Genomic DNA, 18365 nt, shown 5'->3' on the forward strand with positions numbered 1-18365 from the left:
CTGATACTATCATTAGCACTTTAGATTATTGGTTACAGGGTATAAGGGAGATGTAAGCTGCTTCTTGAACATTATGCATTTTCAGTTAAATTTAACAGCATTTCCTTTTTTGGTTGTATGTTGCTTATTGTTCACCTTTTATCATGGTGTGTGATCATGATTCCTATATGCAGAGATCATCTTAGTAATTGAATTCCTCATTGTATGTCTTCAGGTTATTATAGTTTAAGTATTTATTTTTATTACTAATAATATTAGTCAATCATTTGAAGCATAAACCATTTTTCCTTACACAAACAGTGGCAAAATTCCACCCCCCCACCCCCGCCAATGTCTTTGTTGCTGAATCATATAATACTGGTGATTGCTTGGAGCAGAAAAGGCACACTTGGACTACTGAACCCCCTCCGCCCCCCAACTGCGGCTGAGAGAGGCCAGTGAGGAGGTTTATCTTTGGGTTTTTAAAGCAGATTTGTAAACCTAGGACATTTTATGAGGATGTCATTGGGAGAGAATAGATTCAGGACCTTGTCATTTTTATAGAATTAGAGTGAGATGGGACTTTAAAATAGGAATTTCTCTTTTCTTACCTTTCTTCCAGTCTCTCTTTAAAAGCTACTTTTAAAAAGAACATCATTCCTTTGTATTTCCTTAACCTTCTCTCTAGTTGAGTGGCCAGCTCTTATTTTCATCTGGTCAGATTTCTTCTCATCCTTTTATGTGTATGGCCAGGAAGCCTTCCTAAATCATTCTCCCAGACTCACAGCTGCCTTCTCCCTTTGAGAAACAATATACCCTAGCTCTTCTTCTTCTTCTTCTTCTTTTTTTCCCTGTAGAGTTACATTCAACAGATACAATTTCCATGTCTAAGAAGCAGTCATCCTTAAATTTTGCAGGCTTAATTTCATTCTGGTAGTTTCAAACCTACAAACGACATAAGTGACCTGATATTTATTTCCATCTGAGAACAGAGCACATCTTTTTCAAAGTGTTGGGGTTTGACTGAGGCCATTCCTTTCTGTCGGAGCTGACTGCGTGTCCCCTTGGTGTGCACTCACATATTTTAGACTTGTCGAATGTCTGTTGAATGTGGATGCCATTAAATTTTGCAGGCTTCTTTCTAAACTGTTATTTATGCATCCTATGAAAACTTCAGGTATTTTTATGACAGACATTATTTTAAAGGAACAGTGATGACAATGACTATTCATTGATTATTTTCAATGAATTGTCTTTATGTCAGTAATACAGTCTTGAGTTTCGTTGTCCTTTTTTGCTTGAAGGTTTTCATTATTTCTACAATTTATATTGTTTTTATTTACCCCCAGTTAATGCCCTTTTTTCTTTAATTTTTCTCAATATTACATTTAAGAAGAACAAATGAATCACGGAGATTCAGAGCTTAAGTTCCAGACCCCCCTCCTGTCACCACACTTGTATGACCTGGGCAAGAAACATCATCTCTTTGTGCCTTAACTTCCTTTTCTCTAAAACGATGGGAATAAATTACCAAACTCTGTCAGTGGTTACAGGATTAAGTAAGCCATATAATGTGTTCAGAAAGGAGCCTGGCATATAATAAATGCTTAACAAATGGCAGTGATTATCATCATACTTATTATTGCCTCCCAAAGAGTAAGCATCAAGTCAAACACATTGTATCTTCAAAATCCCTTACAGAATCTCTCTCTTTTTTTTTTTTTTTGAAGATTTATTTATTTATTTGAGAGAGAGCATGCACAAGAGAGAGAGCATAAGCAGTGCAGAGGGCAGAGGGAGAAGCAGACTCTCCACTGAGCAGGGAGCCCGACGCAGGGCTCCATCTCAGTACCCCTGAGAACATGACTCAAGCTGAAGGTGGATAACTGATTGAGTCACCTAGGTGCTCCCCTTATAAAACCTGTTAATAGAAGTATGTGCTCAAGGAATGTGGTAAGTAACAGTGGTAGGCACAATACTGGCAAGATGCCCATATCTTAACCTCTGGAGCCTGTGAATATGTTACATTACATGGCAAGGAAGACTTACGACTGCAGGTGGAATTAAGGCTGCTGTCCGCTGACTTTGGAGTGGAGAAATCATCGTGGATCTTCTGGGTGGGCCCAGTGTATCCATAAGGATACTTTAAATGTGGAAGAGGGAAGCAAAGGAATCAGTGTCAGATGGATTTGAAGTGAAACAGTCTCAAAGGGCTATTGCAGGCCTTGAAGATGGAAGAGGGTCACCAGCCAAGGACTGTTGGCAGCCTCTAGAAGCTGGAAGAGGCAAGGAAATGGATTATCTTTTCCCTAAGGCCTCCAGAATTAACACTTCTCTTCCAACACCTTGATGTTAGCTCACTAAAACCGATTTCAGTCTTCTGAGTACCAAAACTGTTATATAATAAATTTGTATTATTATTATTATTTTTTTAAAATTTGTATTATTTTAAGCAATCAAGTCTATGGTAATTTGTTAGAGCAGCAATAGGAAACTAATACAGTAACCAACTGACTGGGTAAAAAGATGAATTATTTAAGACAATGACACCAAAGAAAGACACCAGTGAAAAAACTTGTACATTAACAAGATATAATGGCTGGAGCCATTTCTTAAAGCAGTGGATTCTAGACCTTCATTGATCACACTCACTCCTTTAAAATATTAATTCACACACACAAAAATATTAGTTCACCCACAAAAAAATATTAATTCACATACACATAAACATAAAATTTTGTTTAAAATTTTATGAGGCCCACAAACCACACTGAAGCCCTCCATTGACCCCAGATTATGAACCTGAGTTTGCACGGTATTTGTTAAGACTTAGCGAATGACAAGGCTTTAGTGATGAGCCCTTCTGTACTCATATTCTCCCTTTCTTAGGAAAGACTTATCATCACTAGAGTAATTATTTTTTTTAAAATTTTTTATTTATTTATGATAGTCACAGACAGAGAGAGAGAGGCAGAGACACAGGCGGAGGAAGAAGCAGGCTCCATGCACTGGGAGCCTGACGTGGGATTCGATCCCAGGTCTCCAGGATCGCGCCCTGGGCCAAAGGCAGGCGCCAAACCGCTGCGCCACCCAGGGATCCCTCACTAGAGTAATTAAACTGATGTTTTAAAATGTAATTTGAAAACGAAGATAACACGAGAGTGATGGTTACCTTCAGTATGCCTTATTTTGAAGGTCTTGTTTGTTTTAGAGCAGTCATGGAAACAAGTTTCGTCTCCATATCCTAGCAAGTGCTAACATTTAAATAGAAGATAGCACAGGTATTGTGTCCACTAGCATAATTTCATTCATTCATTTAGTAAGGTTTGATCCAAGACTGATTAAATACTTGGTATGGTATGAGGAAGGAAGGATACCAATGATAAAGAAGCTGGATGTAGACCTTGTTCTGGAGCTTACAATCCTCTCCTGCTCTTTGTTAAAAAGTAAATACCCTCTTGGAAGTATGGCTTAAAGGTCACAGTCATTGTACACTTTATTGAATGAGTCTATCAGATCTCATCTTGAAAGAAAGCTTTCACTGGAGTAGGATAAGAAGTTAGATGTACACCACAAGCCTGAGGAAGAAGAGTGGGATTTCTGTTAGAAGATAAGAAAGGATGATAAGAGCATCAAGAGCCAGTAAATAATACCTTCTCTCATCTTGGATTGCTCTTCCAATAGTTCCTATTCTTTAAAAGTCTCTGTAAAGAATGTTTAAGTGACAGAGAGGCTAAGGGATGGTCACAGGCCATCAGGGTGAGCCCAGACCTGGTTTGAAGCCCATCCTGGTGATTCAGTGAATACATGGGCCACACTAGTGTGTCCGGCATTTCTCACAAGCCTGTGCTGGAACTAGCCTTGGCTGTTCGTGAGGTTGTTCTTCTGCAGGTGAATAAGCCAGCCAGAAAGTGAGCTATGATTTCAGAAACAATGTCAACATCTTTGACCTTAGGTTGGTTGCATGAACACCTAGGACATTCTCAACCAGGATTTGCCAAAGGACGAATGTGGGAGTAAAAGCAAAACCTTATACTCCTTTCCGATTGCTGCTCTAACAAATTACCCCAAACCTCATGGTTTACAACACAAGTGTACTCTCTTACAGTTTAAAGGGTCATAATTCTAAAGTGGGTTGAAAGAGCTGCATTCCTTCTGGAGGCTCTAGGGGAGAATCTATTTTCCTACTTTTTCCACCTTCTAGAGGTTGCTCACATTCCTTGACTCATAGCCCTACATCACTCTGCCTCTGCCTTTGCTTCTTTTCTTACATCTTCTCTCTCACCCTCCTGCCTTCCTCTTATAAGGGCTTGTGGGATTATATTGGGCCTACCTACCCTGGTCATCTTGGATAATCTTCCCATCTCAGAATCCTTAACGTAATCACATCTGCAAAGTCCCTTTTGCCATCTAAGGTAACGTATTCACAGTTTTTAGGGACTAGGATGTGGATGTCTTTGCGGCCATTATTCTGCGTACCACAAGGATGACAGCATCAAAATAGCCAGAGTGCTTTGCTAAAGGCCTTCAAACTAATGCTTCAGCCCCATCCAGTTTTAGAGCCAGAAAACCTTTATAACCCCAAGATGGCCCATTTTCCATTATAATCTATGTGATACGAAATGTTTTAATGTGATTAGAATTAGCTGACATAGCTCACATTTATCTCACATTTGGCTCAGTGGGGAAAATGGGAAAACAGCAGATTTCTAGGCTCTGTGCCTTGCCTTTGCAGGTCTGTAAATTCCTCATTAGATTCCTGACTGTTTCAGTAACTCCTCATCCCATTGCCTTTTAGAGTATGCTTCACACTGCATTTTTGGACAGATATGACATACCTTTTCAATATATGTTTTTCTAAAGCTGTTATGAAGATTTCAACTTAATGTTCTCATAGTTAGGTGTCATCATGAAGCTTTGTATTTATTTTTCCAGATATCTTCAAAAGTCTGGTGGAAAAGAGAAAGGGGGAGGGTAGCATTTCAGTGGAGCAAAGACTTGCCAGAAACTTTCATGGGTTCCTTTCTGTCTTAACATCTACCCTCCAGGCTTAAGCAGAGAGTAAAGCAAGTCTCAAGGCCAAGCCTGGAGGTAGGAGATCAGCTGTGAGCCAGGAGATTAGGCAATGGAGCTGGAAGCCTCAGGACCAGACAAATAGATGTTTCAAAACCAGAGAAGAAAAGAAGAAAAATGAGACAAAGGAAGGCCTGAATAAAGTGTACTGTAGAATGGACACATCTTGTGCATGAAAAATTCTGGCCACAGTCTTTTATATGCGATTCCAAAGGGCCACGGCAAGGTCTAAAAGGAGCAGGCTTGGTCTTTATACTTTATACTGCACTTTATACTGCACACAGTGTTGTATATATGGTGTTGTAAGTTGCTGTCACTCAATCATTTGAATCTGTGTTACTGACTCACACTTTGACACCCACCCTTTTTAAGGTGAAAACTTAAGGCCTAATATGTACATTATCCCCAAATTTAATGTTGTCAGGCAGACTACTAAATTTTTGTTCACTGGGAATGATATGTAAGCATGCTCTTAAAAAGATATATATAGGGGATCCCTGGGTGGCTCAGTGGTTTAGCACCTGCCTTCAGCCCAGGGCATGATCCTAGAGTCCCAGGATTGAGTCCCACATCGGGCTGCCTGCATGGAGCCTGCTTCTCTCTCTGCCTGTGTCTCTGCCTCTTTCTTTCTCTCTGTCTCTCATAGATAAATAAATAAATAAATAAATAAGTCTTAAAAATAGAAAAATAAAAGGATATATATTATATTTATATATATTTTTATATTAAAAGACATATATATTCATTTATCCAACAAATATTTACTGGTTATCCAATAGTTATTATACTATGTGTTAGGGATTCCTCTAGGCACTGAAGACACAATATTTAGCAACACACATTGAGGTCCTGTTTTTGAGGAGTTTCTATTCTAATTTGGAATAATAGACAACAAATAAAACAAGGAAATTTAGAGAAGGAAAAATAGGGCAAGGATGGGGATGTCGGGTATTGAGGAGGGTTGAGTTTGAGATGGATGATCAGAGAGAGGCTTTCTGAGTTGGAGACCTTTTAGTAAAGCCCAAAGGAAATGAAGCTGGTTGTGGATATCTAGTGGGGAAGAACCTCCTAGACAGAGAATGGCAAGTACAAACACCCTGATGGAGCACCATGCCTATGTTTGAAGAACAGGTCAGTGTGGCTCAAGTGGAGTGAGTGAGAGGGAGGGAAAGTAAGGGATGAAGGTGGCCTGTATGAATGGAGTGAGATTCACAGGTCATGGGAGGTCTTAGAGATTACAGCAGGGGCTGTGTCACTCCAAGTGAATGGAAAATCATTGGAAGGTGCTGGGTAGAGCAATGGTGTGACCTGACTTTCATATTCGTAGGATGGTTTTGGCATCTGTGTTGAGAATGGATTGTGGGGTGCATAAAGAGAATTAGGGATAGCATTTGGGGGACTATTCCCATAATCTAGGAGAGAGAATGGCTTGAACCAGAGTGATGTCAGTGGGGCTGGTGATGTGGGGTTGAATTCTGGGGATATTTTGAAAGAAGAGCTAGAGGAGGATTTGCTGATGGACTAGACATGAGGATGAAAGAATGTGAAGTTGGGGGTGACATCAAAGTTGTTAGCCTGAGAAACTAGAAGAAGAAAAGGAGGTACATTTATTGCAATGGACAAGATGGTAGGAAGAGCAGATTTCTCTCATAGGTAGAAACCATCAGTGGTTCAATTTGGATATATTCAGTTTGGTGTACTCATTAGACATACCAGGTCAGCATGCCAATATATGTATGGGTCTGAAATTCAAAGGAGAGATCCTGTCTGGAGATACCATAGAGCCACTGGTTCTTGTCTTCACTATTGCACATCCTAAAAACCATTAATTCTGGCTTTCACTTTCACTGCTTTTCACAGCACCTTTACATTTGGCCTAAGTAACAAAGGTCTTAACTCTGTTGTCCCCTTGGTTCCAGGCTTCTGTCCATATTCTGGTCTGGTTTTTCTAACTTTCATCTGCTTCCACCAATGCTTGGATTTTCTTGTTGAGCCTAGACACAGGAGGCTGTGTAGTGTCCAGAGAGTTAAAGTTCTTGAGTGAAGTGGAAGGCATGGTAGATTGTAGAACATGGGCCCCATTTACAGAGGGCAACACTGTTCTGCTCCCACTGGGTGTTCCAATCAGGGAGAAGGACCCATTGTTGCCAGTTCTTCTAAAAGTTAAGCCAGAAATCTAGTTTTTTTTTTCAATGTGCAGTCTTCTAATATTTAAACATTGGCAGTTAACTCACACATTTTTCAAGACTGTGGGCCAAATAAAATATATTTGGGGACCAAAGCCAATCCACAGGGCAGTCAGCCTTTCACCACTGAGGAGCCTCTTAGACAGGCCAATTGGCTGGGTTTGGGGTTTGGCCCCAGACAAAACCTCTTGGATTGTCCACCTTGGTTTCCCGCAGTGCAGGCAGAGGGCATGAACTACCCACCTTAGGGAGTTTCCAAGGGATACTCTTCCTTGTGCCTGGCTCCTAAGGGTCCTGCTTTTGTGGGAAAGATGACAAGACACCTTCCCCAGGACCTATCTAAAGAACATTCTGTGGCCTGTTCTCCTTCATCCCTTTCCCTTGTAATATTGTACCTCACTTCAAAAACAGAATGAGTATTGATCCCATCTTGTAGGTGAGACAGGTAGAGACTATTGAATCAGCACCTCTGTCTTAAATCATTGATGGTAGAAAAGATTGCAAAATAGTAGTTGAATGACAATCTGAGGGAGAAAGTTAGTCTCAGGAAAGGTAGAAGAAACTATATATTTTTTCAACAATTATATATTGAAAACCCACTAGATGCCAGTTCTTTTACTATGTGCTGTGTGTACAGAAAAAGGATAGAATGCAATCTGCTCGTAGGAGAGTTACAGCCTAGTAGAAGAGACAAATATGACAAGAAACACATCGTAGCAGTATGAAAAGAGCAGCAGGACAAAGATGCCACAGAGCAAGGACCAGGAGTAGAGGGAGGATTTTTTTTAAAGGTTTTTGTGGAGGCAGTGATAGCTGGGCCAAATTTTGAAGAACGAAGTCTGTCATGTTGACCACTGGGGGGAAGCATCCTAGAAAAATGAATAGTATGTGTAAGGCTTGAGAGGTATGGAACAACATGGAGGAGTTTAGGAACTCTAGTCACCTCAAGAGCTTAAAATGTGAAGAAATAGGTAAAGCCAGGTGTGATAGGACAGGGTAAGAAAGAATACGAGGTCCTGGGTCCTGAGGGCTTTGTCAGAGAGGGAACACTCTTTTCCCTTCTTCACTAGAGGCTTCTGTGTTGAGCATAATCTTGGTTGAGAGGCAAACAAACAAAAATCCCATATAGTCTTCCAAAATTTATGCCAAGAGGAGAGCCACTATCCATCTGAAGCCATCTAATAAAAATTTTGATGTAACTTTGATTAATTCCCATGAGACTTCATGCCATTCATATAAGACATGGAACATAATAATATCAAGTGCTTATATGGCATTTACTCTGCAAGACATCGTCCCTAGGGCTCTATATACTGATGCATTTATGTAATTCAGTGAATTCTCAAACCACCCTGTGATGTAGTGGGTCTCAATGTAGTTAAGTGACTTGTCCAAGACGGTACAGTTGTGACAGAGCAGGCATGGAACCTATGCAGGGGCCTCTAAAGTTCTTGCTCTTAGCCATTTTTCTATAATGCTTGTGTCCACCATGATGGTCTTTCTCACCAGAGGCTTTGGAAGGTGAACAGTAAATGTCCAGCAACCAGAGATAGGGCTGTTGGGTTTATGTAAAACCACCTCTTTGGCACTGTTGAGAGTGACATGGTCAAATGATCAGACATCCTGCCTTAATTCAAAGGCAGCTGTGGCTGCCCTCTGTCTACTGCTGGCTTTGGTGTCACGTCCATGTTTATATAAAACAGTGCAGCCCACAGCCACATATTCTAAGGCAGTCAGTGATCTGTCTTGGTGGAAACAGAATCCCTCCATACTTCAGATAATTTTCTTCAAAAACTTCGGAGGGCTGGGTTCATGTGGGTAGACTCTTTAAATTGAATCCCTTATGTTCAGAAAGCATTGCAATTTCTCTTTTGATTCTTATTGTGCATTAGTTAAAAGCCATCTTGGATAAAGAAAGGCACAAGCTTACATGCTGAAATCCCAAAAGTAAGATTCTTTGACCGTTGTCTGAAAAAGCCTGCAGCACTGACTCTTCTAAAAAAAAAAAAAAAAAGAAAGGAAAAGGAAAGAAAAGTGAAAGAGTCAGATGGTATTTCTATGAGGAAAGCAGTAAATGCGGTTCTCAGAGTGAATGCTTGTCTTTTTCTAGCATGACAACTTTTTTTTTTTTTGAAACCAACTTCAAACCTTCCACACACCACATTAAAGATATTCCCATATGTAGGGAAACAAATTCATTTTCATTAATGCCTTTACTGCTTATATAATCAACAAACAAACAAACATGGAAATAAATATCACTGTGGGAGCTATTTGTAAAAATTGAAAAATAGACATATTTTGTGTTTTCTGTGGGGTAGCTTAGTTATTTTGGAATTCCATTGGAAGATAATCAGTTGTTAGTATATTTTAGAAATATGGTAAGGGGAGGAAATTACTTTTCAGAAAACAGAACTACCTGTTTTTTTTTTTTTTTTTTATGCTGTGGATAAATGCAAAGAACAAAAAAAGTGACCTTTTATTACTTCATCTTCTGTCCTTCTGTCTCATTTTCCATAGAACACATCTAATTTTTGACATTTTTCACCAACTTGAGATCACTATAGCCCACCTAATGTAGGTGCACTTCCCTTTGGGTCACAGGCATAATCTTGAAAAGTTACACACACATCAGTTTCCTAAGTTGAATCATTTAAAATGCACTCACACAAAAAGAATTCTGCATTTGAAAGGTATTCTATGGAGCATCTTTTGGAAAAGGTGTAAGAAACATTTAAATGAAAATATCTCAATTTCCCTATTTTTAAAATCCAGATTTCAATATTTCAGTTTGTCATAAAGCAGTCATGTTTGTATTTATAAGCGACATAATTTTGCTCTGGGTATGCTATACTGATTCTGAATTAGAAGAATCTTAAAATACTCCAGAAACTTGCTTGCAAAATATGTGCAGGTAGGTGTTATCACTTGGAGTTGTTATCACTTGTGAACAAATCACAACAGTGAGACAAGAAGAATTGCAGCAAGCCTCAAGGCTATGGAGGGAAGAGAATCCAAAATTCCCACATTTTTTGTTAGTGTGCTTGCCAGTATATCCTTTCAATCTAAAATTATATAACTTAAGTGAGTCTGAAGTTAACTGTGGTTCTTTGCTCTCATAAATCTATTTTTAGAAACCAGAAGTGCACCCAAGTCAAGCTACCAAGCAGGGTCCTGCAGGAGCTGAACATTTAGTGCCTCCTTCTTGAAAAAGAAGTTGCCCTGAGTAACAGCACACTGGATTGTTCTATTGTTAACATTAAGGAGGGGACTTCCTGATTTTTTTCCCCTCATTTTTATTTGGTGGATTCTGAACCAAAAAGGAAACATTGAATGGTGCTTAATTTCAAGTCTATGGGTTAATATATTATTTTCTTCCCCCACACCCACTTTCCCTTTGCCCTGCATATCATAAGTGGTGAGTTTACTTATTTATGCTCTTGCGCTCTCATTTCCGAGTCTGGGATTTCCCCTTCTCCTTCTTGGTTGTAATTTTCATGTAGAAGAGAGACTGCTGGGAGAGAGAAGGTGGCATAGAGAGCAGAGGTGACCATGGTTAACCACTCTCCTTGGCTGGAGAACAAAACATCTGCAACTGTGAAGACACAGTTCACCTCCCACGCAGAGGGATGCATTAACCAAGTGACTCTTGTAGGTCACTGAAGCCTCCCCTGACATTTCCATTATTCTCTGTAAGAGTTTTTAAGTAAGTGTTCATATATTAAGACAGGCTGACTCCAGCGTGATGGCTGGTGGGTCTTCGGGAGCAACGTAACCTAGTGGCAACACATGGAGGGGTGTGTTGAGGATGGGGAGGCTCTGGTCTGGACTCAGTAGGAAAGAGTGCCCTGATTGATTAGAAATGGTCTGCCTTGGGGGAGGGATAAGGAAGTGGTGGTGTGTACACTAAATATTGTAGTCTCCCTGCTGTGGGCGTTCCAGTTCCTGACTGGTAATTGGGAAACCAGTGATTTTATCTCAGTTCTGCCCCTAAGTTAGCCATGCAGCTTTGAGCAAATTCACTTCCCTTGGCCTTCCTCTCCTGGTTTCTCAGCGGGGAGTAGACTCTATGAGCCTTCCAGTTATCAAATTCTGTGATCCTGGGCCAGGCTGCTTGTGACTGTCCATTGTTCATGAAATAAGTTCTCAGTCTTCGTCTTGCCCTTTTAGGTTTCCCTCAGTCTCACCCTACCCTACAGGCCATGTTTTCAATTTCCTATCCATACTGGCCAAGCCAGATACCCATGATTTCTCAAACATGCCTCATACTTTTCTCTTATGATCTCTTTTCTTCACTAATCTATTTCAATATAATGTCTGTGCCTTCCCTCTTCTCTTGATTGACAAAATTCTGTTTATTTTTTAAAAGTATTTTATTTATTTATTCATGAGAGACACAGAAAGAGAGAGAGAAGAGAGGCAGAGACACAGGCAGAGAGAAGCAGGCTCCATGCAGGGAGCCCGATGTGGGACTCGATCCCCAGACCCTGGGATCACGCCCTGAGCCAAAGTCAGATGCTCAACCGCTGAACCACCCAGGCATCCCCGTACTCACTTTTTAAAGACTCAGTCTCATAGAAATTTTTCCCTTGTGGAACCTTTAATGCTTGACAACCTATTCCAACCGGCTATGTGTCTGCTAGGTTGCATATGGATCTTGTCCCAAGTTCATGGTGGGCAGAATTTGTGTCTCATGCACTCACTGTGGCTCTCTTCAGTCTCTAGTTAGGCTAACAAAAAGTAGTAAACATTTCTTTAAAGAGCAGAACAAAAGCCAAAGCACAGCGATAGAAATAAAATGGCAAGGAGAATCACTTAAGTCAATACACTAGCACCTGCTGAATTTGGCAACACAGGATGGCAGGTACTTCAATGGGAACAAGGAAGAGTTAGAGTCTCTGTCTTCAGCGAGCTTGTGGCTTATCAACCTCAACATTGTCATCACCATCATTCATCATTCCATTTATTAATATCTTCCATTTATTTAGTACATATTCATTACCAGATCTCTTGCATACATCCTAAATTCTTAGAACAGCCATACCGGGCATCATCACCTCTATTTTAGTGATGAGAAAGTTTACCCAGAGAGTTTAAGGGACTTTCCCAAGGCTGCACAGCTGGTATGAGGATGCCTGGCTCCATAATTTGTGCTGATTCTAGTATATGCCATTGTCACCCTAGAAGGGAGCATATGACCAGGACGGGCAGCTTGCTAAGCATGCTTTCTACTTTCTCATCTTTAAGCCTTTGCTCATGCTCCCGGGCCACTTGGAATGCCCTCTCTTTCCACACTTCTCAGCTTGTGCAAATGCTTCCCACACTTTCAAGTACATCAGTCTCAGATATCTCCTTCTTGGAACCTTTCCTGTCTTACTCTTCTAGCAGGGCCCCTGATAATGTGGGACTGTCTACATTTAAGTAAAATGAATGGATTAATGCCAACTTCGTCTCTTTTTTCATTACAAGGGTTCTAAGGCTGAGGTAAGAACATATAATGAAAAGTGACCAGAGAAGGCTGTTCCATTCAACGAACATCTGTTGAACACTTGGCAAAAACCTTGGTAGCATACAGAGGAAGACTCTCCCAGTATTAGAACAACTGTTCTCTGCTTTATGGAAGAGGCTGTGTTGACACCCATGATGATATCATCGTCTGGGATTTATGTTGTATGGAGAGAATTACTTCTTGCCTTGGGCAGAAGCAGAGAGGTTCCCAGAGTTCTCTTGTCCTCTTCCTGGTCCTGATCCATACAGCCCAGAGCAGTGAGAGATAGGCAGTGGGGTGCAGTGGACAGAATCTTAGAAGGATTTACTTGCTGGAAGTTGCAAAACCAGAATAAGTTTCTGGAAGAGTGTTAGAGCTTCTTCCCTCCTTCAGGAGTGAAGGGTCAAAGTGAGGCCACTATTGGCAGAGTTTATATTCATTGATCTTCCTATGAGTAAATAGTGAGATTGGTGTATGGTTTCTACATCTTCCACAGGGACCATTGAGCCACTGCTTCTAAGTGCTGTGGATTCAGAGGTAAATAAAGCACAACTGTGGCCAAACAGCAGCTCATGTAGCTTAAATACAGTATCACACACATCGCTTGGGTCATGATGGGGGTGTGCCTTAATACTCTTGGAGGCAAGAGGAAGAGGCAATCTGTTGTGCCTAGGAGAGTTGGAGAAGATTCCACAGAAGTGGTGACACCTTTGCCTGGACTTGAATGGAATTTTCACCAGGCTAAGAATGGGTGGGGTACAAATGGTGGAGGGCATTCTGGGAAGAGGGAACAGCAAGTACAGAGAGTAGAGAAAACAGGATGGCATATCTGGAGCTAGGAGACTGCAGGTGTGTGGTCGGTCCCGTGAGAACCACAAATTGTGGATTTTCTGTTTCAAATATTGCTGATGTTTATGCAAATAACAGAGTCACCCAAAGATGCCAGAATAGGCATCTCCTCCCTGCTATATCAGGCACACAGGCATGCTGTTAGTACCTCCCTCCTCCCCCCTTCACCATTTATGAAAGTCATTGCCCAACACCCTCCAGAGAACAAGTGCCCATTTGTCTTGTGCCCACATGCTTCTCCAGCCTTCTGCCCCTGGCCAGCCTGCCCCGCTTCCTGCTCTTAGCCTGCCAGAAGGATGCAGGCTGCTGCGCCGTGCAGCTGCAGGGGCATCACGCACACAGACCACCCTGGCACCCCAGCATTGTGCTGTGCCTGTACCGTGGCCTAGAAGAGGCCAGAACTTGTTTCCCTTCCTTACAACGACTGCCAGCCCCCGAGTAACAGAAAACAAAACAGAACAAACAAAAGCCTTACTGGCCCTGATGGTACATTACAAGTCCTGACCTTTTATTAGCCAGTTTTGACCTACATCGTATCACTGCCTGATCCATTGAGACAAGAGCGTTGACACTGTTCTATTGTTTCCTCTGCCAGCTTTCCCTTCTGTGGCTTTGCTTTCTAATTAAAGACAAGACAAGGCAAAACAAGAATCAAACCCCAAATCTTTCCCAACTTTTAATTCTCAGGTGGTCAGTGTTACACATTTTATTTTTGTTTTGTTCTTGCTGTCATTTTTAGCGAAGACATTATTTTGAAGAAAGAGCATTATTGCGTGTGGAGCTGTGTGCTTGCTCTACCTTGTTCAGGCACCGATGCTTGACGTGAACTAGCACACCATGCCTGGGGAAAGGAAAGCTCAGAGACCAGCCAGCTACCAGGGGGTTTCACAGGGGGTTGGGGGTGCCTGGAGCTTGGAAAGCAGATCCTGTCCATTGCAGGGAAGTGCACTCATTGGATCTGACTTTCCTGCAGATGATGGGAAGAAGTCTGGCCGGGCATCTGGAGGGTGAGGTCCGGAGGGCCAAGGCAGTACTAGAGCAGGCAGTAATGTCAGCAAGAAGCAACATCTGATATCTACCCAGAGACTGAGCTCCAGACTGACCACCTGGACACTGGGCCCTCAATCAGACTTGCCTTCAGACTGCTCACCTGCCAATTGGTATCTCTATTCTGCCTCCAGCTCATTACCCAGAGCTTCCTCAATTCTCTCTAGCGTCCTTTTCTTCCTTTCCACTCTGCTGCTGTGACCTTGGTACAGGCCCTACATTCCCCCCCACCCAAGTTATCATTATTGGCCTAGAGAAAAAAATTCCCTGACTAGAGACTTTGCCCATCACATCTGCCTTTGGACCCCTACCAGATGTCTTTACCTGAAACACAGCTCTGGTCACATCATTCTCCCACCCATCGATCTGGTGTGGTTCCCATATTCTTAAGCTGGGCATTTCAAGGCCATGGTGGTCTGTGTTGCTTCTTACTTCACTCCCTGTCTCATCCTCTGCTTGAAATATGACTGCCTCTTGTGCTCTGAATATTTCCTATAGGTTCCTACTCTCATCTTTTTTGTCCCAGGAATCTATGAGGAGCTTGTTAAACATACAAGTTCTCCACCTTGAGGGACACACACCGGTAAACTGGGACTGGCATCTGGGTACTTCATGGTTGAAACTCTGGCCCCATGACTGAATGAGCCAGGTTCAGCAACCAGAGCCTTTATCATATCTTCCTGTGTCCTGGAGTCCTGGGGTGCTTCTTCTGTTGCTGGGACTTTATCAGTTCTTCAGTGTTCAGATCAGATGTGACTTTCTCCTTGAAGAGCTTCATGATCTGAGCAGCCAAATATGAATTCTTCTTCCACCCTGTAGGTTGGTCCTGTGACCTTTCTGCTCTGAGCCTTTTGTCTTTTTTTTGGTTGATTATAAGTTCCTCAAGTGTGGGGAGTATATTTTATTCATCCATGTATATCTTGAAGCTTTTAGCAAAACAACTTATATTTAATAGCTGCTCTAATGTAAAAGGTGTCATGCAATTGCACAATCAAGTAAAACCATACTAATAACTACATTCACGCATGTAGTATTTTATATCTACAAGAAAAAAAAAAGGAGAATATCTCAGGAATGGTAGTGGCATGAGTATCTTGAATCAACTCTGTTTTTTCCCTAAATTTAGAAATGTGAATTTAAACAAGTAGCACTTGTAGTTGTTAAACCATGTATAAGAATTCTTTTCTTCCGCCGTTTTTCCTACTCAAGAGAGAGTATAAAGCTTCTCAATATATCTCTATTGTCAAGACCTTACTGATGTAACCTTATATAACATGGGTTTATGATCTTACTGTTCGTCTGCAATCATTTTTTCTGTTATATCTGCATTTGTTCACCGGCAGAAACACCAATTAGCTCAGGTTTCTGTTAACAGGCATGTTTTATGGCATTCTCTGAGATGAAAGGAAGATATCAGGAGTCAGCTGTTTATAGCTTTTATAGCAACATCTTTATTGATACATTCCCATTTTTAATATCCTTTTATCTGCATTTCAAAAATGAAATTATATATCCATTACTAAAATTAGATAGGAGATTTATTGGATTAGAGGTGCTTTTTTCCTAATCCTTAAATGAGCAAAAGGTACTTCTTTGATAATTCTATAAGAGAGTTAAAATTCCTTTTTATTTTAAAATGTTACAGATAGGAGATTAACCTAGTTAGCTTCCCTGATAGAAGGAGTGCATGTCTCCAGGAACCAGGCAAAGCCAACAGAGGTTTCTGCTTCAGGAATGTACAGAAGATATGGGACTTGCATGAATTATAGTATGACTCATTAAATAGTATAAAAGTACTTTACAAATAATTAAATATTTTAGATCAGGGACTGAATTCCCGTTAAACCTTGACATTTCCTACTATGAAGGTTCTTCCCTTTTTTGCATGCCTGAAACTTCTTTACAGTTTAGTAATATTTCCATTGTATATTAATTATGTGCACGGATGGTAAAATTGAATGACAATAAAAATAACAAAAAAATGGGATCCCTGGGTGGCGCAGCGGTTTGGCGCCTGCCTTTGGCCCAGGGCGCGATCCTGGAGACCCAGGATCGAATCCCACGTCAGGCTCCCGGTGCATGGAGCCTGCTTCTCCCTCTGCCTGTGTCTCTGCCTCTCTCTCGCTCTCTGTGTGACTATCATAAATGAATAAAAATTAAAAAAAATAAAATAAAATAAAAAAATAACAAAAAAAAACCACTTCTGATTTATGTACTTACTGTGCAGGGTATGTTGCAAGGGATTGTGATTTAAAATATTTGCCTTTTATAAGACCACTTTTTAGGGTTGTTATAGAAATAAGATGTAGTAAAATACCTAGCATGTTGAATGCTAACTAAATGCTAGGTTGTACTTTTTAAAATTTAAATCCAATTAATCAACATTTAGTATATTAATTTTAGTGGTAGAGTTTAGTGATTCATCAGTTGCATTAACACCCAGTGTTTGTTCCATCAAGTGCCCTCCTGTGCCCATCCCCCAGTTACCCCAGCCCCCAGCCCTCTCCCCTCCAGCAACCCTCAGTTTGTTCCCTGTAGTTAGAGTCTCTTATGGTTTGTTTCCCTCTCTGATTTCGTCTTATTTTATTTCCCCTCCTTCCCACTCGGTAGTATTTTTAAGATAACTTTGTGTAACATAAGTGCAGAATATAAGAGAATAAGTTAAGACAATCCACACATATTAGTAATGTTTGAATAAACAGACATTTCACTTTTTCTTCATATACTGTTTTAAGATTCAAACATAAGGAAATATATCAGTATGTGTAAACTGTGAAAGTTTATTTTCAACTATGAAAGTGAAACCAAATCTAGAACTAGTAAGGTTTGTGTCATAGAAGTAGAACTTAGGGGGCCTGGGTGGCTTGGTTGGTTGTCTGCCTTCAGCACAGGTTGTGATCCCGGGTTCCTGGGATCAAGTCCCACATTTGGGCTCCCTGCTCTGGAGCCTGTTTCTATCTCTGCTTCTCTCTCTTTCATGAATAAATAAATAAAATCTTTTAAAAAAAGAAGTAGAACTTAGTTATATATAATTCAAGACAATATAAGACTTGGTACATGACACTTATCTTAAAGAGCTAAGAAATTAAATCAGGTGACAGTGGTTTGTTGTGTTAGCTTTTTGAAGGTGTTTTGAATTTGATATCTCAAGAATCCTACATGCTGTATGTACAGGTTTATACATAAACTCATTGTCTTTAACCTCCAAACAGCTGAAGAAAAGCCCTGGGTAAAGGCTCTGCCACTGTAGGGGATTAAAAGCACCCCTCCCCCCACAAAGTTCATATCCATTTGGAATCTCAGACTGTGACCTTATTTAGAAATAGGGTCTTTATTAGATGTAATTAGCAAGGTGGGGTCATACTGGATTAGTGTGATTCCTAAATTCAGTGTTACTGATGTTCTTATAAGAGGGTAGAAGACACAGACACATAATCAAGAAGGTTGTGTGAAGACAGAGGCAGAGATTGGAGCAGCACTGCCACAAGCCAAGGAGCACCAAGAATTGTCTTCAACTACCTGAAGCTGGAAGAGGCAAGGCAAGATTTCTCCCTAGAGTCATCAGAGGGAACATGTACCTCCTGACCCCTTAATTTCAGACTTCTAGCCTCCAGAACTGTGAAAGAATGAAGTTCTGTTGTGCTAAGCCAGCCAATTTGTATGGCTCTCTTATGCCAGTCCAAGGAGACTAATATAGCCACTTATCAGGGGTGCACTGAAATGCACACTATTTTCTATCCTAA

General features: G+C 40.9%; 1 protein-coding gene across 1 annotated transcript in view; it reads left to right on the plus strand.

The window, feature by feature from the left end:
- Positions 1-18365, plus strand: part of CHN2 (chimerin 2) — a 297062-nt gene that overhangs the window by 35386 nt on the left and 243311 nt on the right. The window lies entirely within an intron of this gene.

Source organism: Vulpes lagopus, chromosome 13, assembly GCF_018345385.1.
Source record: "Vulpes lagopus strain Blue_001 chromosome 13, ASM1834538v1, whole genome shotgun sequence".
NCBI lineage: Eukaryota > Metazoa > Chordata > Mammalia > Carnivora > Canidae > Vulpes > Vulpes lagopus.